Source organism: Equus asinus, chromosome 17 (assembly GCF_041296235.1).
Source record: "Equus asinus isolate D_3611 breed Donkey chromosome 17, EquAss-T2T_v2, whole genome shotgun sequence".
Classification (NCBI taxonomy): Eukaryota; Metazoa; Chordata; class Mammalia; order Perissodactyla; family Equidae; genus Equus; species Equus asinus.
This window is the reverse complement of record NC_091806.1, coordinates 11,205,416-11,228,535: the sequence shown is the minus strand read 5'-3', so window position 1 is coordinate 11,228,535 and position 23,120 is coordinate 11,205,416. Positions and strand designations below refer to the sequence as shown.

Genomic DNA, 23,120 nt, shown 5'->3' with positions numbered 1-23,120 from the left:
AGTGGAGGGGTTACAGTGTAATCGATTTTCCATCAAGTTCTGGTTGCTCTCCTGGAAGGATGGTGCCATGTGAGTGCTCAGGGTTGGTCTCCGTTGCTGGTAGGTTGATATTTGGCAGCCGCAGTAGCTAGATCAGCCTTGCCGAGTGGGAGCTCATGCTGTTGGGCCTGTGCACAGCTTCTACTCCTGCCACTTTAGCTACTTTGCTCCTAAGCTGTTATGGCAGTGTTGTGGGGTGGCTGATGATAGAGGCTAGCTGACATCGACTCCCTGCGAAATTGTGTCCACTTGATTGTTTAGTGTCTCATCCATGTGGATGCCCTTTGATGGGTGTTAACGTGCAGTAAGATCTTCACACTTCATGAGCAGTCGCATAGTTTCATCCACCTACCTCTTTCCCAGATCACCTCGTCCTTAGTGTTCCAGTCTTTCTCCTTTGAGACCCTCGGGCCAACCGATCAAGCCAATGACCTCTGCCCATGAGTCTATGTATATTCTAATCTCAGGCCACTTTTCTCTGCACACAAGGTGGTTGACCAGGTGCATCGTTTAAAGCTCTGCACATTGAAGGATTTCCTTTCATTGCTACCTTTCAGGACCCCCACCTCCCCCGACCCCTCACTGACCGGGGCTATAGTGCAGTCACAGTCCCTTTTTAGTTTGCACCCACATCCTGAGCTGATCCTTCCGTGAACCAAGTTCAGCCTTTTGCCTTCCTCATTGTCTGGCCATAAAGGATTCCCCGTGTGGCCAAAGGTGTGAACTGAGGGAGAGGCACTGGTGCAAAAGTAGTGGATGCTATGGGGGTCTGAGCCCCCTGCCCATGCAGCTTCCTTGGACCCTCATGCCCTGCTCGGGCTTGTTTCTGCCTATACTGCTTCCATCTTACGATGGAGAGCTCTGAGCCTGTGCGACTTTATGACTTGGTGAGTTTGACAGAACCCTGCTTGTGACGGGCAGCTCCGGCCGCACAGGCACTTAGTGGCCCATAATCAGGTTCTCTGTGTGTACCGGGACTCGGTGGAACACAGGTTCTTGGTTTTTGAATGGGCTATACGATCCTCTGTTGTAGAAGTTGCGGCCTGGCTCCAGAATCCTAGGGATCTGTGCTGTGGCTCTTCCTGGAGCTTGCCGTGAACTCCATAGTGTCTCTTCCCACCATTGATGCCTCTAATACCAGAAGGTCACCTGCACCGCAGCCTGCACCTGCCACAGGGTCTTTCCTTGCTCTGGGCCCCTCTGAAAGCTGACAGTCTTATTTGTCACTAAGTAAATGGGTTGTGACAATATCCTCAAGTGTGACAATATCCTCAAGTGTGACAATATCCTCAGGTGTGGAACATGCTGTCTCCAGCACCTGAAAAGGTCTACCGGGTTGTGATAGGCAGCCTCTAAGGTGGTCCCCAGCGATTCTTGTCCCCTGGCACTCACTTCCTCGTGTATTCTCTCTTTGAGAGGGGACTGGACCAGTGGTTTGCTTCTAATGAACTAAAAATGGCTGATGTGATGGGAGGGTCCAAAAAAGACTATGGCTTCTGACTTGGGAGACCCGGGGGTGCGTCCTCTCCCTCTGTTCCATCACCAGCTGCTGTGCTGTGAGGACACTCAGGACCTATGGCGAGGTGCCAAGGCCTACCAGCAATCACAGGAATAGGTTTCAAAAAGGATCTTCCAAGGCCTGCAAAAGCCGTGAGAGTGAGCCTGGAAGCAGGTGCTCCCGTGTTAGCTGAACCTCGAGATGCTGCAGCCCAGCCCGACATCTTGACGGCAGCCCCACGAGAGTCTTCTCAGGGCCCCATTCTTTCTGATCAGGTCCCTGACCTTGGCACTGAAGATCTGCTGGAGTTGAGGATTCAATCTTCTCCGGAGTCCTGTTCCTCTTATAATTAAGTTCTGGGCCTGATCCGTAATTTTCTCTGCCTTCCAGTTCAGGGGATGAGAGTCGCTTTATATGCTGCCAAAGATACCCTCAAGCTTTTACACTTTGCCTTCTATTGGTGATTAATCATTCCGGGCCTTTCACTGTCTTTCTTCAATGAATCAATCCCCCGCCCCCCACACCAGCCACCACCATCTCATTCTACAGTCTTTCCGAACAGTACTTACCAGAACCTCTCAAACGCCTGACACGCTGCACCCTCAGTGCATTAACGTCCTCCTGCGTCCCATCCCGGTTCACCACCAGTGAAAGTTTCAGCAGTTGCACCCTAAGCACATGCCAGGGCTCTCAGTGTTGCACTGACCATTAGCAATGGGGTGCTCAGTGCCGTCAGCCAGCAGGCGATACTGCTCCAAAACCCCACTTTTGAGATTGCTTTCTTAGACCAACCAACTGCTGGCGATCAGGTTTCCTGGGGAGAAGTCTCTGAAGGAGAGGTTTGCATGCAGGCAGTTTATTGAGGAGTAGTTTAGGACCGATACCTAACAAGGAGGGAAAAGAAGCCGGATTGGACAGAGAGCGAAGCTGGGCTCTGAGGAAGTCACAACAGAGGCCTCAGTAGATTCCATGGGGACATCAGAAGCTGGCATGGCCCTTTAGGGATGTCCAGTTAAGGCAAGGAGGCCAGGCTTTTGCACCCATTGTTGACCCATCGCTGGCCGCAGGCTGCCCCGGGAGGACGCATCATCTGGGCAGTGCAGCTTCCTTCGGTAGAGGGCACTTCCTGGAAGGGACTCAGTGTGAGCAGTCAGCCGCCAACACTGTGCAGCTGGGGGAATAAGTGTCTCAGTCTTGAAGAGGGAGCCGTGTGGCCCACCACCACATCGATTCCAGAAGGTACTGTTACTACTCCCCTTTTACAGATCAGTGAAACTGAGGCACAGAAAAGATAAGTAATTTGCCCAGCCGGGAAGTAACCAGGCGAGAGCTCTTGCCCTTAACCATCACGCTCTGATGCCTTTCTAGAAGGAAGAGGAAAAGAAAAGAATCCTTCCCCTGTTCCTGGGGGCATGGCTAAGTCAAGGAACAAGTTAGAAATGCAAAGTCTGTTTTTGATATTCTTCCATCTCCATTTTAGTGCCCGTTCTCACTTCTTAAGAGTGTCTTTCCCGGACCTCGAAAGCATGAGGAGAGCATTCCAGGCTTGGGAGTGGAGGAAATGGGTGGGCGTAGGTATGACCAGCATGGAGGCAATGGATAGACTGATTTGGCTGCAAAAAATTATAGTTTGTAAAGGCAACTAGACAGACATAGGGAGAGAGTGAGGCTAGAGTCGATTATAGAGGTCTTGATAATCAAGCTAAGGAATTTGAACACAAGGGGGCGGGAGGACTGATGTGCAAAGGGTTGTTTGAGGAAGATTTAATGTGTCCCCAAGGCCAAAGATGAAGGGGCAGAAACAGAGACTGGAAGCAGAGAAATCTGTTAGGAAGCTGTTGTGACAGTCCAAGAGTGTAGAGGAAGCTGAGATGGTGAGAACGGGAAAGAAAGAATGACGGGACGGGCATTATGAAGGAAGAATGTCAGGAATCCAGATCTGTTAAAGGCTATCATCTTAGAAGATATCACAAGGACCACGGGTCCTCGCAAAGCTGCATAAGGATGACACCTCACCAAGGCTTCCATTGAAAAGGCCACAGAAACTGCTTCCCACAGCGGAAGCCTGAATGCCCAGAAGACAACTAACACCAAGAGTGCCGGAGGCATGTGGGCCACAGTGTGTATTTGTCAACCTAGGTAAGGATTTTACTTAACAACACCGAGAGGGTGCTTGCGGTGTGCCGGGCACTGCTCTCTTTGTGAATATCAACTCACTTATCACTTGTTGTCATGACAACTCTATGAGGTAGGTGCTCTTACTATCTCCAGTTTACAGATGAGAAAACTGAGGTACAGAGAGGTTAAGTACTTTGCCCAAGCTTACCCAGTAAGCGGAGGAACCAGGATTCGAATCTAGACTGTGCCTCCACATTCCGTGCTAATCTGTTCGTGACTGTGATTAACCATGACAAAAATTAAAGTGGAGATAAAAGAGATAATCACGGACTTACTGACATGCCCAGTTGGACCTTAAAAGTTCTCAAGATTTCTTCTTTTTATTTTATAGCCGACTGCTTCCCCACTTTTATCCTGTGACCTCATCTTACATTCTCAGATCTTCATTCAATTCAATTCAATTCAATTCACCGTTGGGGAAGCCACACCTATTCCTTCGTCTCAGGTTAGATCATGGGTCAGAAGAGCCTGAAATAATCTCATCTATGGGCAATGACAGAAACAGTATAGCATCCTTAGCTTAACTGCAATAGCCATTTATTCTTTCACTAAGTGCTTCATTCACTCATACAGGAAGCAACTACCCAACACGTACTCTGCACAGGCACCAGGCTGAAGGTGAGAAATCAGGAGATGACTAAGGCTTAGCCCCTGCTCTTGAGGGACTTGTAGTCTTTTGTTTATTGCCTCCCAGAGACCCCCAACCCAGAGCTCTAAGAACAACCAACAGTTAGGGATGCAGAAGAACATTCCATGGCTGTTGGAAGCAGTCGGGGGGGTGGTTTGCTGGACGAGTATAAGGAGGAGACTGGAGCAGCGACTCCATAAGGGGAAATGATGATTGCCAATTTAACACCTTGCCTTGATGCCCTTCTTTTCAACCTTGCACTCAAACGCTTATCAGCTATTTTCTTGCAGTCTTGGCAGAAGCTCAGGGGACCCTATTTTACTGATGTTTTGATATATCAATGAAAAAGTTAGGCGGCTTGTTCGATGTGGGTGGAATTCTCTGTCCTCCAATTTCATCAACTTCATTTCTATCTTTAAGAAATGTTTGATAGATGAAATATATACAAAATATATCTAAGTATGAAGCATAATAATAAAAGGAACATTTATAAACCACCCAATTGAATATTTCCATTTCTGTTGATCCGCGTGAACTCCTCCCCAGTTGCACCCCTGCCCACCCCCAGAGGTAACTACTGCCCTGGATTTTGTGTTTATCATTCCCTTACTTTCTAGGAGTTTTATCACCCGTGTGTGTCCCTAAACATTATAGTATTTAGTTTTGCTTGCTTTTTAAAAATGGTTTTGTTCAGGGGTGGGCCTGGTTGCATAGTGGTTAAGTTCGCCTGCGCTCTGCTTTGGCAGCCTGGGGTTCACAAGTTTGGACCCCTGGCGCAGACCTAGCACCATGCGTCAAGCCTTGCTGTGGACGCATCTCACATACAAAATAGAGGAAGATTGGTACAGATGTTAGCTCAGTGACAATCTTCTTCACTAAAAAAAAAAAAAAAATTGGTTTTGTTCAGTATAGAGTCGGCTGTGGCTTACTTTGTCCACTCCACACTGTATTTCTAAGACTCATCTAAATTGCTCCGTGTAGCTGTACTTCATTTTCACAGTTGTTTATTAGTTCATTCAATAAACATTGATTGGGCCCCTGTAATATTCCATTAGGTGAATAGATCACAATTTATTTGTTAAGCTTCTTATTGATGGGTGTTTGGGTTGTTTTCCGTTTTTCCTCTTTTTTATTTTATGAATAATGCTGCTGGGAATATGCTTTTACACGGCTCCTGGCACACGTGGGCAAGAATTTCTCAAGAGCATGGGTTTTCCAACCGGGATTCATGATCGTTAGTGGGCTGTGAAATCAACTTAATAAATTCAACCAGGATTTTTAGCAAAATGAAACAGAGCAGTAACTACCTTAGGGCATTTCCTGTAGAAATGGTTAAGTATTGCTTCAGGAACCCTGTTTTGGCTCTGTTCATGTGCCCTGGGCTGTGATGTAGAGTTTTTCTTACTAAGGTTCTTAGAAAAGTTTGGAAGCCCTTGCTCCAGGTGGTGCTTCTTGAACTATCTGTGGGTGAACTGAAATTCTGTGAGATTTCCAATCTGTCACAGATCGACAGCTTGGTAAAATACCATAAAAATGAGTTACTTCGAAAATGAAATTTTTAAAAATCCAAAGACAAACAAAATATAAACCTCAATTTTTAATTATTATATTTATCAGATATGAATTATATTCAATCAATGTAGTGTGGCAATTATTCACAATAGACAAAAGGTGGAAACAACTCAAGTGTCCATCGATGGCTGAATGGGTAAACAAAATATGGTGTATAAATACAGTGCAATCTTATTCAACCTTAAAAAGGAAGGAAATTCTGACACACGCTATAACGTGGATGAACCTTGAGGACATTATGCTAAGTGAAATAAGCCAGTCACAAAAGGGCAAACACTGTATGATTCCACTCATATGAGGTACCAGGAATAATCAATTCATAGAGAAGGACGTAAGATGGTCGTAGAAGCTGGAGGGGCAGGAGGAATGGGTACTGTTTAATGGGTACAGAATTTCAGTTTGGGAAGATGAAAAAAGTTCTAAGGATGGATGGTCATGATGGTTGCATGACGAAGTGAATGCATTTAATGCCTCTGAACTGTCCACTTAAAAATGGTTAAAATGGAGTCCCCCAGTGGCCGAGTGGTTAAGTTCCTGCACTCCACTTCAGCAGTCAGGGATTCACAGGTTCAAATCCTGGGCATGAACATACACACTGCTCATGAAGACATGCTGTGGTGGCGTCCCACATAGAAGAACTAGAATGACCCACAACTAGCAGATGCAACTATATACTGGGGCTTTGGGGAGGAAAAAAAAAAGAGGAAGATTGGCAACAGATGTTATCTCAGGGCCAGTCTTCCTGACCAAAAAGCATTAAAAAAAAGTTAAAATGGCTCTTTTGCTCAGGCCCATGGTGCCAGGAGAAGGGGCAAGTGCCGTGGTCTTCATACCGCCAGGAAGCTCTGTAGCCCCTGACAGGATCAGAAGTGGCATGATGAACAGTACAGGAAAACCCATCTGGGCCCAACCCTGAAGGCCAACCCTTTCAGAGGTGCTTCCCATGCAAAGGGAATTGTGCTAGAAAAAATATGGCTTGAAGCCAAACATCCCAATTTTGCCACCCAGAAGCGTGTCAGGGTACAGCTGATCAAGAACGGCAAAAAAATCACAGCCTTTGTGCCCAATGATGGTTGCTTGAATTTTATTGAGGAAAACGATGAAGTTCTGGTTGCTGGACGTGGTCACAAAGGTCACGCTGTTGGTGCCATTGCTGGAGGCCTCTTTAAGGTTGTCAGAGTAGCCCAATGTCTCCCTTTTGGCCTTATGCAAAGGCAAGAAGGAAAGACCAAGATCATCAGTTTTGATGGTGAAAACATGCTAGCAATAAATTTTCACATGCCCCCCAAAAATGGTTAATATGGTCAACTTTTATGTTGTGTATATTTTACCATGATAAAAAAAAAGGCCTAACGAAATGAAAATAAATATAGAGTGGCAATGTCAGGTTGCTATAAAATTTTCTAAATGCTTACTCTCAATTTTTGTGCTTGTCTTATGAGGGTTCATAACAGACCACTTACATACTGTCGCTAGTCTGTGGATGGCACCGTGAGTGGCATTTTTCCAGGGTTAACCCTAAGAACAGATAAACTGACATGCAGCCTGGGCACACGTGCACCTTTACGAGATTGTCCTAAATTCTTTTCTAAAGAGGGAAGCAATTCACACTCCCATCCGCAGGTGTATTAAAAGCTTCCTGTGCACCTCATCCTTGCCAATACTTAGTCTTGTCAGAATTCTTAGTGTTTGCCAATCTGGTGAGTATAAAATAGTATCTCATTTTGGTCTTCCTTTGCATTTTCCTGATTGTTAATAAATTCAAGCATCTTTTGGGTGTGTGTGTTTGAGGAAGATTGGCCTGGAGCTAACATCTGTTGCCAATCTTCCTCCTTTTTGCTTGAAGAAGATTGTCGCTGAGCTAACATCTGTGCCAATCTTCCTCTGTTTTATGTGGGATGCCACAACAGCATGGCTTGATGAGCTGTGCCAGGTCTGTACCTGGGATCTGAACCCACAAATCCCAGGCCATGGAAGTGGAGCATGCAAACTTAACCACTGAGCCACGGAGCCACTGGGCTGGCCCTAGAGCATCTTTTTATATGTTTGTTGATGAGTTATGTTTCTTTTCTTTTTGAAATGCCTGTTTAAGGTTTTTGCTCATTTTTCTATTGGGTTGATGGTGTTTTTATTATTGATTTGTAGGAATTTAGTCAATAAATATGTACTGTGCACCTGCCATGTGCCAGGCACTCTTCTCTGTGCTGGGAATACCGCAGTGAACAAGATGGACCAAAATTCCAGGTCTCATTTCAGAGTGTATGGTCTGCTGAGGAGAGGGGCTGGCAGGCATCAAATCATGCAGTTACATATATAGAATGTATGGTAATGATAAATGTTGAGGCTAAAAATAAGGCAGGAAAGGCAATAGGCAGGGCAGGGAGTGGTGGTGAGCTTGCAGTTTTTGAAAGAGTGGTCAGGGAAGGTTTCATTAAAAACATAACATTTGAGCAAAGGTTCTGAAGGACACAAGGACATGAGCAGGCGGACAGTTGAAGGAAAAGTTTCTTGTATATTCATTTGTCAGTTATATGCCTTACAGACATCCTCCCCAATTTGTGGCTTGCCTTCTCACTTTCTTTAAGATATATTTTGATGAAAGAAGTTCTTATTTTTAATATAGTCTAATGTATCAGTCTTTTATTTTGTGGTTTGTACATTTTGTACCTTGTATAAGAAATCTTTCTCCTGATATCATAAAGAAATTCTTCTAAAAATTCTAAAGTGTTGCCTTGTACATTTTGCTTTTAATTCACACAAAATTTACTTTAGGATATGGTGTGAGGTAGGGATCCATCTTTAATTTTTCCCCATGTGAGTAACAAATTGTGGGCACCATTGATTGAATAATCTATCCTTTCTCTGGTGGTGCCATCTCTATCATAAACCAGGTTTCCATATACGTGTAGGTCTGCTTTGGGGCATTCTGTTCAATTCTATTGGTCCATTTGTCTGGCCTGTACCTTTACCACACGATATTACATACTATAGCTTTATATTATGTTTTTATATATAATAGAGAAGGTCCTTCTACCTCATTCTTTTTTTCAGGAATGTCTTGGCTACTCTTAGGACTCTGCCCTTTCCATATAAATTTTAGAAATAACTTGTCAAGTTACTTGAAAAGCCCTCTTGACATAAGGACTTGAGTTCACTCTATAAATATATTTGAAGAGAACTGACATTAGTCCCGTATTATGACTTTTTATCCATGAACATGGCTCATCTCCCCATTTACTTAAGTCTTATGTAATGCCTTTCAATAAAGTTAAATTTTTTCTGTATAAAAGTCTTACATCTTACACATATTACATCATGTTTATTCCTAAATACCTTAATTTTGGTTGCTATTGTAATTGGAGTCTTTCAAAATTATGATTTCTAACTGTTTATTGGTGGATTATAGAAATGCAATCAATTTATATTATTCACTCACCTTGTTAAACTTAAAAATTAATTCCAGCAATTTTCTCATAAAGTTTTTTGTGTTTTCTAAGTAAACAACTATATTATTTATAGTGATGTCAGTCTTGTTTCTCCCTTTCTAAATATACGTTTTATTTCTTTTCTTTTGTTATTGTGCTGGCTAGGACCTCAAGTACAATGCTGGGAAGAAGAGTTGACGCAGATATTTTTGTCTTGCTCCTGATTTCAAAAGGGATGTTTCAAACATTTCACCTTGAAGAATGATATTTGCTGTAATTATTTGGTAAAAACTCTTTATCAGGTAGGAAATTTCATTATGAATTGGTGGTAAATTTGAGCAAATGCTTTTTTCTACAATTGTTTAGATAATCATCCATTTTTTCTCCTTTATCCACTACTGTGGTGAATTGTATTAATATCTTTTCTAATGTTATATCACTCTTGCATTCCTAGGATCAACACAACTTGATCACGATGCATTATCTGTTTTATACACTGATGAATTCAATTCCTAGGATTTTTGCATCTAGGTGAATGAATGAGATTGGCCTCTAATTTTCTTGACCAATTTAATTTCTTTACATTCCTCCAACAGATTTGTCACTGTGGCTAAGCGCAGGTCAGTTATCTTCAATTTAGAAGATCCTTCTTACCTCTGCTGGCCACCAAATGGCCCTTCGATTCTGGCCTTCCCTCCTAACAGTGATGTACTGACGCCTGGGTACCAGGTACAGCGCCTGGAGGTCAACAGTAGGCCTGAAGAAGCCCAGCCATTGGAGGTCTAGCTGGTTGTCAATCCACATCCCTTTTCTCCCACTCAAAACTCACTTTGTCTAAAACGCTCTTCCTGATTACCAGCCTGCGATCCACCCTGAGTGCGGGGACCACATCTTTTCATCTCTCTATCCCCAGGGCCCAGCCCAAAGCCTGCACAGAGAAGTTGCTCAAAAATGCTTGTGAAACTGAGTTTGCCCAACCCAATTCTGAGCTCTTTCTTGGCTCAGTTGATCCTGATTTTTAAAGTCGTTTCTCCAAAACGCTCTTGAGCCTTTTTTTGTATGCGGCACATGCATCTGCTGTGTCTCACAAGACAGACAGTGGTTGCTTTGCAGATAAGAACTGTGTCTACGGAGGAGTTTCTTTTGACTTTCCAATTTCAGAGGCTGCCCGACACTAGCCCAAAGCCCCTTCAGTGTCTTGTCCATCTGTGTTCTCATCCGCACTCCTACTCACACATTGGAAACTCTAGGTAAGCCTCACTCTTCAAGGTTTCCAGGAGGCCACACTGCGCCGTGCTTTTATGCCATACCTTTGCTCGTAGCATGCCCTCTGCAAACCTCTTCTCATGAACGCCCTCTCTGTTTTTCACATGGTACCCAACTGTCAAATCCTTGGTGAAGCCACTCTTACTCTCTTCCTTCCCGTCCACATCCCTTGGGGTCACTCTTTCCTCCTCTGTGCTCTTCAGATGATGTATACGTGCCTTTTTAATTTTTATTTAATTACTTTTAATTGAGGCAACATTGGTTTATAACCTCATGCAAATTTCAGGTGTACCTCTTTCTATTTCAATTTCTGTGTAGACTACCGTGCCTTTTTTAAAAAACTTTTTTTTTAACCCCCAAATGCTTCACTATCTATTTCCTAAAATCAGGACAATTCTCTTACAGAGCTACAGTACTGTTGTCAAAATCAGGGTATTTAACATGCATACAAATACATTTTCTAATCTACACTTCATTTTTAAATTTTACCCATCATTCCTTTTTTTAACTGGATCGTTAACAATTGCCACGTAATTTTACAGATGTTCGCGTTTCTCTGCCTCCCGTATGCTTGCATGCACACAATGACCCTAAGAGTCTGGGCTTGTATCTTTTATCCGCGATTCCAGCAAGGTGCCTTGTCAGTGAGTTTGTCTTCTGTGTGGTGTGCACGCGTGTCTGTGTTTAATTAACGAGGTTATATGGCTCGTCTTCAGTTCCTCTGTCTTCCCAGCGTGGCCCTCCCTTCCTCCCCCTGCATCATGCTCCGTCATTCTGGGGACCCACGCCCTCCCTCTCTCGCTAAACCCTTGCACTAACCTCATTTCTGAGCCTTCATTTATACGATGTAGTCAGTGACTCGTGGTGGCTTGCGGTGTCCCTCTTCCCAGGGATAGACACTGAGGGATATAAAAAATGAATGCTACGCCCCTCCTGTCCTCCAGGGCCTCCACTTCTCATGTTCTGTGTGTTTTCTTTTCTCCCCCAAACGCCAGCACCACCTGTGCCCACTGTCTGTTCTCGATGACCACTGGTTCGGTGAATGAATGCAAGCACAAAACGGTGGCCCTCGAGATGAAGAGCCCAGGGTTCGACCACTCTCCAGTCGGGCCACTTGGCCACATAATCAATCACTGGACACTATGTTCCAAACCAAGGGTATTATATTACTTTATCCCTTTGGCTTATTTAAAGCTAACAGGCCGTTCTGAGAAGCACGTCCGACTAAAAACTTGGGCTGCCCGTTTTATGAGGGAAAAATATCCCTAAGAGACTGAGGAGAGAAATTGAAAAAGGACTGAAACATACCTCATGGGGGTATCACGATTTTAAAATGCTTGACTTTCTAACTGGCGTCATTTATCCCTTAAATGCTCGGAGCTCCATGGGGAGAAAATTCTACAGAATTGGTAGATTCCCTGCCCTCAGTAAGCTTATCATTTATGCCGTATACTTTATGTGGCTCCTGGCTGCCCTGGTGTCCCATTTGATTGAGCCTTCCTAGGCCCCGCATTGTTCTCATGTCTATTTAATTGCACTGCCGATCATTAACCCATGTGGAGCGCCAGAAATATGCAAGACAATGGAAGTAACTCGCAATTAGCTCCCAGAGGGCTTATAATACAAGCTCAACCAGGTTTCTATGTTCTCCCATCTCTCTGTCTCTTTTTGCTTTTTCCTCCGTGTTCAGTGTGTTCACAAGAAGGAGCCACCCTTCACCCGCTCCCTTCAAATCTCAAAGTACCAGACACTTCCCAAACCCACAATGGGACCTCTGGCCTCAGTCCCACCTGTCCCCTTCTCGTCAGCGAGGCATTTCAGGACCAGAACCCATTCTTCACAGGTTGGACCAAGTGTTTTGATGGATCCTAGTGGAAAGTGACAGAGACCTTGATCCTATCCTCTTCTGGGCATGAGGGCTCACGGATCCCTAAGGCATTTGCAAGGGTTGCTAAGAAAACCACGCACAGGTGGAAGATGATCCCAGGGGCGGAAGAGGCCAAAACTCTGCCCAAATCTCGCCTTCCTCTGCCGGCCGTGATGGGGTACGCCTCCTCTGCTGGCAGCTAGTCCTGTGACAGCTGGTTTTGGGTCAAGAAACCTAGGTCTCCCAATCCCCCACAGGGCTCTGAGGAGAGGCCATGAGGGGCTGCTCCGTCGCCAGGATCGCTCTGTCGTGGGACCAGTTTCTTGGGGATAATTAGCGCTTCTCTGCCACGGCCCCAAATCAAACCCAGCCGAGCTCATGTTACCTTGCGATATGTGTTGACACTGTTTGCCTCCTCAGATTGCCACCCCATCTTCCTAAGGTGAAGGGGAGAAGGGAGAGAGAGGTGTGGAAGCCGTCAGAGGAGGCAAGGAAAAGGCTCTGGTCACTTGTCACTCTCCCATAGGGCCCAGAGTGGGGCTGTTCCACACGGCACCTTTTCTGATCTTTTGTCCTATCTCGTTGGTGTCTCAAACCCCCTGGGGTTCTGGTCGCTTTCCCCTGGGAGATGATTTTTCCCTGCGAGTCCGCTCATCCCTGACTTCCAGCACTCTCTTAATTCCTAGCATTGTTTCACTTTTAAATGCACATTAACTGGCCCATCTTTCTCTCTGATTCTTTTCACCTTGCTGGTGTTTGCACATGGAATGATCATCCTTGATTTATGAGTTAGCCAAGCTGTGCGTAATTATTTCTTCATCTTTACTCATGAATTCTCCCATCCCTTAATCACTCTTGTTTTCCCCTAAGCTGTCACTTTCTCTACATTTGTCAGGTAATGAGGCAGCTGCCGCCGTGTCCACTTCCTGTTCTGGGGCCTCAGCGTCTGAAGAGGGCAGACAGCGCGCTCAGGACCTGCCCCTGCCCCGGCCCCTTCGTATCAGGAATTCGCTTGTCCTGGATGGTTCAGCACTTCACATTTTCAAAATTTCAGCCATTGTGTTTATTGAAAGTGCACCGAGCACAAAACACCGCAGTTCATCTCTCTCTCTTTCTCGCTCTCTCTCTCGTGGATGGGAAGATTGTTCTGAATCTATGAAGGCATTTATTCACAGTGGCTTCCGAGTCAGGCTCTGCACTACTTCAATTTTAGATGTTTTTCTTAATCTCCTGTTGTGTGTGGCAGTTCAGGAACAGACACTGTGAGACAGAGAGGGGGACTCTGGATCCGGATTCAGGCAGCCCGGGTTCAAATCCTAGGCTTTCCCCTCCCCGTGCCTAGCTGAGTGACCGTGGGCACGTCATTTCACTTCCAGAAGCCTCGCCTTCGTGGTCCATCAAATGAAATACTATCTCCCTCTCCAGAGTTGTTGTAAGGATGAGCTGAAATGGCGTGTCTGAGCACAGCACAGAGCCGTATCCCGTTTGTGTACATTTCCTTCAGTTCATGCACGTGGCTTCTTTTCCAGGTGAATTCCAGACTTCGGGAGTTTGTAGACTAGGAAAATCTCAAAACACGTTTTGATGAGCATACTTTTGCCAAGTTTTTATTTTGCCAACTTTTAATGTTGCCAAGTAAGAACAGTATTAAAAAAACCAACACAACTCACCTTCATCTATTTCCACTAAATTTCATAAAAGAATATTTAAAAAAAAAATCAAGAGGACATCGTTACGAGTCAAAAATGGATTATGTTTAGCTTTACGAAAACCTCTCTGTATTGCTCTTACTCATCTTATCTTAGAGATGAGTGAACACTTGGTCTGCAGATCAGTATTTGGGAGCCGTCGCTCATCCCAGACTCGCAGGGCTTTCCAGATTAGCGGTTCCTCGCTGTAGACGCCTCACCCCGAGGTGGGGAGGCGGAGGCGGAGGATGAGCGAGCAGCACGTCTTTCGGTGCAAAGCGTAAGGAACTGCTGGGGTGTGATCGCCGAGCCCAGGGACCTCGGGATGTTCAGAGACGAGAGCGGATGTGAGAAACTGATGTGCACGATATAAAGTACGTGAAGAGAACAGAGGCAGAACATTTCCTGAGTTCCAGGTGGAATACTGGCCGTGTTTGCATTTTGGGTTTTTAAAAAAGGATTGCAAGCAAGCGATCAAAACTTGCCACATCCGTCACTGAAGAGTGTGCGGGCTCGTGACGGTTTCACTCTGACGCAGCTCCCAATTGCCTGCGGTTTTTCAGACACATCCCCCTACAATATCCTTTGGGGTCAAAACATTCCATAGCTGGTCTAAGGGCAGAGGTGAATCGTTTTTGAGAAGTTTGGGCTCTCTCTGCTCAGCTGGTTTTGCTTAGGGGAGTGTGGAAAGATCCCTAGGGGTTCTTTTCTAGGAGAAAAAAATTACACACGCACACCACAGACACACACATCATTTGGGGCCTTTTAAAGTCGGGTTAACTCCTACCTGGGGAGGGAACCTCGGCCAGATGGGAAATCTTAGTGGATGACAATTGAACTGCACTGACCCATCTGGTGTCTGGAAGGAGGCGCAGAGCAGGCCTGTGCCAACTCTGGGTCCACGTGGGAGCACGCTGCCCTGTGCTGGGGGCCTGCTCCTGAGCCCCAGGTACTGCTGATTTTGCAGAATAAACGTCACAAGCACTTACTATGTGCTGAGTCCTCTGTGAAGTACCTCGCTTCTATTGTCTTGTCTAACCCTCACATAGCTCTTTGAGCCAAGCCCTAATCAGAAGGCCCATTTCACAGATGAGAAAACTGAGGCTTACACAGCATTAGGCAAAGGTGTCCAAAGTCGCACTGCGGCCCATGAGCGGTAGAGCTGGGACATAAACACAGGTCTTTCTGAACAGTAACTACTAGGATGTTTAGCTCCTAAAATCTGAGGTCTGAAATGAGTGGGAAAGGAGCTTGAACCACCCGTCTAAGGTGGCATTTGGAAAAGGAGACCTTGCCCACCACACACACACACACACACACACACACACGCACAGGCTCTTTAAACTCTCTGAAGCCCTCCTAAAACACACAGCGTTGCCCCCCCCCCCCCCCGTAAAAAGGCAACCTAGGAAACTTGCGGGAGAATAATTTAGCAGCATCTATCCAAAGCCTCAAAATATTTATGCCCTTTGACCCAGAAATTGCCCTGCTAGGCATCTGCGCCGTAACCAGGATGTTCCAGGCTTCTCCGGCCCATGGGTACAAGGGCTGTGCTCAAGCGTCACCTCCTTAGCGGACTGTCTTGCCCCGGCTTTGCCCCCAGTGACTAAAACACCAGCTGACTCACTGAGGGCCCTCCACAAAGGTTCCCGAAGGAACAGATGAGCTTATGTTACATAAATACCTCCAATCTCAAGACTCTGCTCAGGCAGCAGATCGAGTCTTTTACGAATGTCCCCCTCCCCCACGCTGCTCAGGTTCCCTTGAAGTTTCCATAAGGTGGTCCTGCTCATCGCGCAGCATGGCTGCCGGCAGGTGGACGGGGACACTCAGGCATGTCCCTTGAGGCCAGAGTCCACAAAGCCTGGCCTCCTCAGGACCCTCCAAGGAGCCGCTCCTGCGGTGTCACCGGCACCTGCCGTCCTCCCCAGCCCCCAGTGCTGCCTCCTTTTCGAGGTATCCTCTTGCTGCTGGTTGTGCCAGGACTTGGGGCTCCCCCCTTGGCGAGGCGATTTCAAGCCAGCAGGCCACCCCCTACCTGGCGTTTGCACAAACCTCTGCCTGTGAGCGCAGGCAGTGAGGAGGCGCCCCTAGTTTTGCCAGGTACTGTCAGCGAGGCTTCTGCAGCAAAGCTGCCTGGGTCCCTGCCTGTTCCAGACTTTTCCCTGCACCCCAACAAGCGGACATGTCCCAAGGCATGTCCAGCCTCCAGGCTGCGGGGGACGGCGGGTCCACCCTCAGTGTCTGCAGCCTGCATTCTCCCTATCGCAGGCCCTGCAGCTGGGCTGGTTCAGCACGAGGGCTGCCTTCTCTCCTCCAGCGGTGAGGTGAGGCGCGGGGAGGGGCACGTATCAGAATCAGAATGAGAATCTCCGCGCGGCAAGCGTGGGTGACAGAGGCCAACGAGGGCCTGCCTCCTTCCCTGAGGACACCTGCCAAGGGTGAGCCCATGTCTCCCTGCCTATTCTCTCTCCTCGGGGTGCTTTTCCTGCAATCTGGACTCAGTTTTAATGTTGTTTTCTTTTAATCAACTTCATAGAGGTATAATTTACATACAACGAAATGCACCACATTTTAAGTGCACAAAGAGTTTTGACAACTGCATAAACCCATGTCACCACTACTACATTCAAGATACAGAACATTTCCATCACCCCACAAAGCCCCCTTGAGCCCTCTGCCATCAGTCTCCTCCCCCCTCGCACCCCACCCCAGGCACTGGCTTATTTTCTGTCCTTATGACTTAGTTTTGCCTGTTTTGGAACTTCATATAGATGGAATCATCCTGAATGCACTCTTTTGTGTCTGGGCTCAGCGTGTTCTTGAGATGTTTGTATGTTGTTACACATAGCAATAGTTCCTTTCTTCTCATTGCTGAGTAGTATTCCATTGTCTCGTTCTACCACAGCTTGTTTACAGGTTCACCTGTTGCAGTGTCTTGGCTTTTATAAATAGAGATGCTATGAATATATTCTCAAAGATGTTCATTGCAGTCTTGTTTAGAAATGGTAAAAAAAAAACAAAAAACAAAGAAACAAAAAAACCTGGAAATAATCCAAGTGTCAAAAATTAGTAGACTACCGATCCTAGGACCGGGGCAGGAAATATACAAGATAAGCCTGTAGCATCTTGTAGTGTGAGAAAGTAAGAAAGTGCTCAAAGAAACAAACAAACAAGGATAAACTCACAACCTTACAAGTATGTCAAAAGGATGAGGGAGCCAGATGAAAGAGCTCCCAACGGCGAAACGTGGAACAATTTGAGGAGAAAAATAAACTAGTATTGGGTTACAACCCAAAGTATAAAATAAATATCCACAAGTCCATATTGATATTTGATTGAATAAATTAGACAAATCTCGCGTGCAGAAGAATTTCAAATAATTACGTAGGTACTCTGCCCTCACGCAGCGGGGAGCATTACTCCCCACTCCAGAAGTGTGGGCTTCACACAGTGACGTCCTTCCAGAGTACAGTACAGAAAAGGGAAAAGAAAGGGAGACACTTTACAGTGGAGAAATGTGACAGACGCCACCAGCCAGGGAATCAAGGTCAAAATCAACAGTGACGGGTCATGTTGATAGTATGGCCCCTTGATATGATGCGATGAAAATGGCAGTTTACTTCTGTGGTCTTCTTCCCCAAAACGTGTAACCGCAGTCTAATCATGAGAAAATCGTCAGAAATCTCAGTTGAGAGGCATTCTACAGAAGACCTGACAAGTACCCCTCAGAGCTGTCAAGGTCATCAAAACCAAGGGAAGTTAAGAAACCGTCTCAGCCATGAGCAGCCTCAGCAGACACGACAACTAAATGTAATGTGGAATCTCGGATGGAATCCTGGAATAGAAAAAGAGCATTAGGTAAAAACCAAGGAAATTAGAATAAAGTATGGTCTTTTGTTAATAATAATGTATAATACGTTCATTAATTGTAACAAATGTCCCATACTAATGTAAGATGTTAATAAAAGAGGAAACAGGGTGTGAGGTATATGGGAATTCTCTGTCTTACCCATATTCACTGTTTTTCTGTAAATCTAAAACTGTCTAAAATAAAAGGTGTATTTAAATACCCCCCACCCTCAAATAGTGGGCTGCTTAAAAAAATTATAGTGGCTTCATAGATTGGAATGTACTATGCCCTTGAAGCAAATGCAATAGATATTGATGTGTGGATATAGAAAGATATTTTCAAAACATTTTTAGAGTGAAAAAAAAAAGTCAGTAACAGAATAATATGTATGCCACAATCCCATTTTAAAAATACGTATTCATAAGGGAAAAATGAAGAGGGTTAAATCAGCCTGCTAAGAGAGGTCATCTCTTGGTGGTAGCATTTCCAATTATTTAATTTACTTTTCTTTTTGCTTGCTTGTATTTTCTCATTTGTCTATGATGGCTCAGGGTAAAAATATGACGTGACAGGCAGAATTCTAAACTGACCTCCAGTGACCCTTATATAATCTCCTTCCCTTGAGTGTGGACGGGACATGTGAATATGATGGCTGTCACTCCTTTGAGAGGTTACATTATATGGCAAAAGTGAGGGAATTTTTCCAGATGCAATTGAAGTCCCTTATCAGTTGACTATGAGTTAATCAAATGAAAGATTATCCTAGGTGGGCCTGACCTAAGCAGGTGATCCCTTTAAAAGAAGCCTTAGACCTTTTCTGAGAACAGAGATGCTTCTGGTCTTGAAGAAGCAAGCCGCAGAGAAGTGAATTCTGCCAACAGCCACGCAAGCTTGCAAGAGGACCCTGAGCCTCAGATGAGACCCCAGCCCTGGCTCTACAGCCTTGTGAGACCCTGAGCAGAGGACCCAGCTAAAACGTGCCCAGACTCCTGACCCAAGAATCTTCGAGAACATAAACGGGTATTGTTTAAGCCACTAAGTCTGTGGTAATTTGTCATGCAGCAATAGAAAACCAATAGAGATGATAAAAAATAATAATAAATGAAGGAACAGGCAATTTAGAACAAATAGAATGAGATAGCTTCATTTCAAAAAAAAAAAAAAATGCCATTTTTATCCAGCAAACATTTTGGGCCTGTTTGCTGGGTTCTTGCCACTCACAGTGTTCACGGCGTCTAACTCCAAAGTCTTTCAAACAATATTGGTAAAGTTGTTTGTATTTTCTGCCAATGCGTGCATGATACCAAGTGCTATACGGAAGAGGACAAATACTCTTAAACTATATGCAGCTGTCACCGAGTAAAGGCAGCGAACAGGAAGTAACTCAGCCGTCAAGGATGGAGGCAGACAAAGCTATTCGAAAGTCGGCTCCTTTTCCCCTCCAAAATGGAAAAATCTCTATCATTCCACTAATACAGCATCATTATTTTAAAAATCTAACAATATAGACAAAATGAAAGAACACCCTTGTAAGAAAGTCAGTTTTGAGATTGAGAAATCTTTGAGAGGAGGAACTATTTTATGTGCGTGAAAGAGGCGAAAGGAACGTCTCAAGTCCCTGCACGGCGGCGGGGCCGTGCCTCCCCGGCGGCCCCCATACGGCTGCCATCGCTGTCATCGTTATCAAACATGCACACAAGTCCTTTTACATCCCGAATGTTGTCTTGTTTGTCAAGGGCCTGGAGGGAAGAGATGGGAGTGTGAGAGGAACGAAGTGACAAGCGGGGGGTCCCGTGAGGCTCCTGTTGCCGCATCACGTCCATCTGAGCTTTCCCTGTTCAGGGCCCGCCGGCCACCGGGCTGGTCCAGGCTGGGCCGCTGCCGTGGTAGAGTCATCAAACTGCTCGAGGGGCCTTTTGACCTTGGAAGGAGCAGAAAAGGATGCTACCTCGGAGGAGTGATTTAAAAGTTAGGGATAAAACTCTGGGCCCAAAATTATTTCAGTGACTACCTTTCACGTGCTAATTCACAGTTAAAGATTCATTTGGGGGAATGTTGAAGGCTTTTCTGTGTTCAAGAAGTCCTTCAGAAGATAAACATACAAACACATAGATACGAGAACAGATTGGTGGTTTCCACAGGGGAGGGGGCAACGGAACATATGTATGGTGATGGGTGGAAACTAGATTTTTGGTGGTGAGCCCGATGCAGTCCATACAGAGCCGAAATATAATGACGTACACCTGAAATTTACACAATGTTATAGATCAATGTGACCTCAATTAAAAAAAAAAAACTTGAAGAAGTCCTTCATAAACACACATATCCCTGGGAGACCTGTAATTGGGAGGTTAACACCTCAGAAAAGATTAGATAGAACCAGCTGATATTAAAAGAATGGCTGAAAGGTGGAAAGAAAGAGAGAAAAGGGGTTAAATTCTGGGAAAAGGTGTGGAGGGACAGTTTTTGCTTCTTCCAGTGCCTTGTGTAAATAGGAGGGATGTAAGTGTCCACTCCCCGCTCCCTCATCCGCATCAGACATTGCTGACGGATTGCGATGCACTTACCTACTGGCCTTGAGCATCCGTCTCAACACAGCTCCCCAGGTGCCTCCAGCAGTCAGCTGGGGTGGGCTGGTGAGATGAAGGCTCCTCACTCATGAAATGAGGTCCTGGGCAAGCCTTGGCTGCAGGAGATGAGCACTAGAAGAGATCATTTCAAGATGCAGGACAATAAGAGAGTTTGAGGCCCCAGGAGTTAGCGTTATGATAATATGACTGACCACCTGAATGGTGTTTCTGATGCAATATCATCTCATTTAATCCTCACAAAACCCAGCTCCAATTAAACAGACAGATAGGAAAAGGCTCAGCTGGTACACGGTGGTACCAGGATCTCCAACCCAGTCTTCTAAAGCTGAGCTCATATTCTTTCCACCATGTCCCCAGCCTGGCTCAGGCACAGCTGTCACAGGTGTAATGGGGGTAACAGTCGAATCATAGCGCATTAGGACAACCTCTCCAATATGGTTTCCAGCCCCATCACCATCCCTGAGACAGCCTGGCCAAACTCACCAACAATCCCCATGTTCCTGAATCCCATGGGCATTAACACACAAAAACTTAAACAATTCATTGATAAGTTGTTTTTGTTTTTGTTTTTTTAAGATTTTATTTTTCCTTTTTCTCCCCCCGGTACATAGTTGCGTATTTGTAGTTGTGGGTCCTCCTAGTTGTGGCATGTGGGATGCTGTCTCAGCATGGCCTGATGAGCGGTGCCATGTCTGCGCCCAGGATCCCAACCGGCGAAACCCTGGGCCGCCAACGTGGAGCGCGCGATCTTAACCACTCGGCCACGGGGCCGGCCCCAAGTTTTTGTTTTAAAAAGGCAAACTGTTCCAAAGTATATAGAGTAAAAGTAAGTCTTCGTTCGTTCTTACTAACCCTAAACTACTTTCTTGGTTAATCATTGTTAACAGTTTGCTAGAATTCCTTCCAGACATTTTTCTATGCGTTTATACCTATAGAAATCTAAATATGCAGGCGTACAGGTTTTTAAATGTATATCAATAAGATTTTACTATATGTATATTGTTCTGTGACTTAGTTTTTCACTTCATGGTGACGTGGGGAGCTTTTCAGTGTATAAATTTACACTGTTCTTTTAAACTGCTGCCCAGTATTTAATAGAATGTGCCCCTGTATTCCTTCTACCAAAGGACATTTATGTTATTAACAGTTTTTCGAACAATGCTGCATGAACGGTATTGTAATTACAACTTCTTGTCTATGAGTGTGTATTCCCCTAAGACAGATACCTAGAAGAGAAATCGCTAGGTTAAAGAGTGTAGATAGTTTGTATTTTTTATTATTATTTTTATTATTTCAGACTTTTATTTTTCCTTTTTCTCCCCAAAGCCCCCCGGTACATAGTTGTATATTTTTAGTTGTGGGTCCTTCCAGCTGTGGCATGTGGGACACCGCCTCAGCACGGCCTGATGAGCAGTGCCATGTCCGCGCCCAGGATCCGAACCAGTGAAATCCCGGGCTGCCAAAGCGCAGTGCGAGAACTTAACCACTCAGCCATGGGGCCAGCCCCTGTAGTTTGTATTGTTATAGATGCTACCGAGACAACCCAAAGAGTTGGTCCCATTACGTTTTTACCAACAGGGTATGAGAGTAACCCTTCCCCCATCTTTGCCCACATTGGATGTTGTTAATCTTGAAAATCTTTACCATCTGGTGGGTGAACGGTGATGTGTTGTTTTGATTTGTAGTTGATTATTAGCGAGGTTGAGCGATAGGCATTTTTTAGCTCCTCATCTCACATAACCTCTCAGCAATTGTTGATGCTCTCTCTAAAACACCTGGCTTCCTTGACATCCTACACCATGCTACCCTGGCTTTGCGTCTACACCGCTGGCCACTCTCTCTCAGTCTCCCTTCCTGACTCCCCCTTCTCCTGGCTTTAAATACTGATGCTCCTCAAGCTTTGGTCTTAGTCACCTCTCCCCCAAACACACAGATCTCTCAGAGTACATTCTCTCCCCAGACAGTGTCATTTAGGCCCATTCAAGCTTCAAATATTGTCCAGACACTAATGACTTCCAAATTTTATCTCCATCTTCTCCTCTCCTCTTGCTCTAGAACTGTCTATTCCACACCTCTACTTGGGTCCCTCAAGAGCACGTTAAACTCCTCATTCCAAAACTGAACTCGAAAGCTTATTCTTCCAAACTAGTTCTTCGTTAGGACTGCCAACTCAGTGACTATCTACCAACCTCTGGTTGTCCAACAAGAACCTTAGGAGTCATGCTTGGTGATTTCCTTGCCATGATTCCAGTATCCAATCCATTCCAGGTCCTATTGGCTCGATGTTCTAAAGGTCTCTGGGAAGTGTCCATTTCTTCCCATCTCCACTGGTCTCATTTCCCCAGAACTTCAATGGCTTCCTAACTGAATCCATGGTTGGTCTTGGCCAATCTGGTCTTTATAATATAACCAAAGTGATCTTCAAAAAGCAAATCTGACCATGTCATTCCACTGCACAAAGGTATAGCCACAAACTTGTTAAGCACAAAATTGCTTATAATTTTTGAAAGAAAGA

At 45.3% G+C, this 23,120-nt stretch overlaps 1 long non-coding RNA gene and 1 pseudogene across 7 annotated transcripts in view; both read left to right on the top strand.

Annotated features, from left to right (window-relative positions):
- The window catches only part of LOC139040748 (uncharacterized), a 70,970-nt gene extending 52,072 nt beyond the window's left edge, over positions 1–18,898 (top strand). For 3 of the 7 annotated variants that reach the window (XR_011495062.1, XR_011495067.1, XR_011495066.1), the window contains exons 3-5: positions 9,506–9,642; positions 9,937–11,764; positions 13,369–18,898. This is a non-coding gene — a long non-coding RNA (uncharacterized lncRNA). The remainder of the gene's footprint in view (positions 1–9,505; positions 9,643–9,936; positions 11,765–13,368) is intronic. The other 4 variants (XR_011495061.1, XR_011495064.1, XR_011495063.1 and 1 more) reach the window with 2 other exon arrangements.
- On the top strand, positions 891–7,179 carry LOC106843930 (small ribosomal subunit protein uS12-like; annotated as a pseudogene).
- Positions 18,899–23,120: the final 4,222 nt, after the last annotated feature.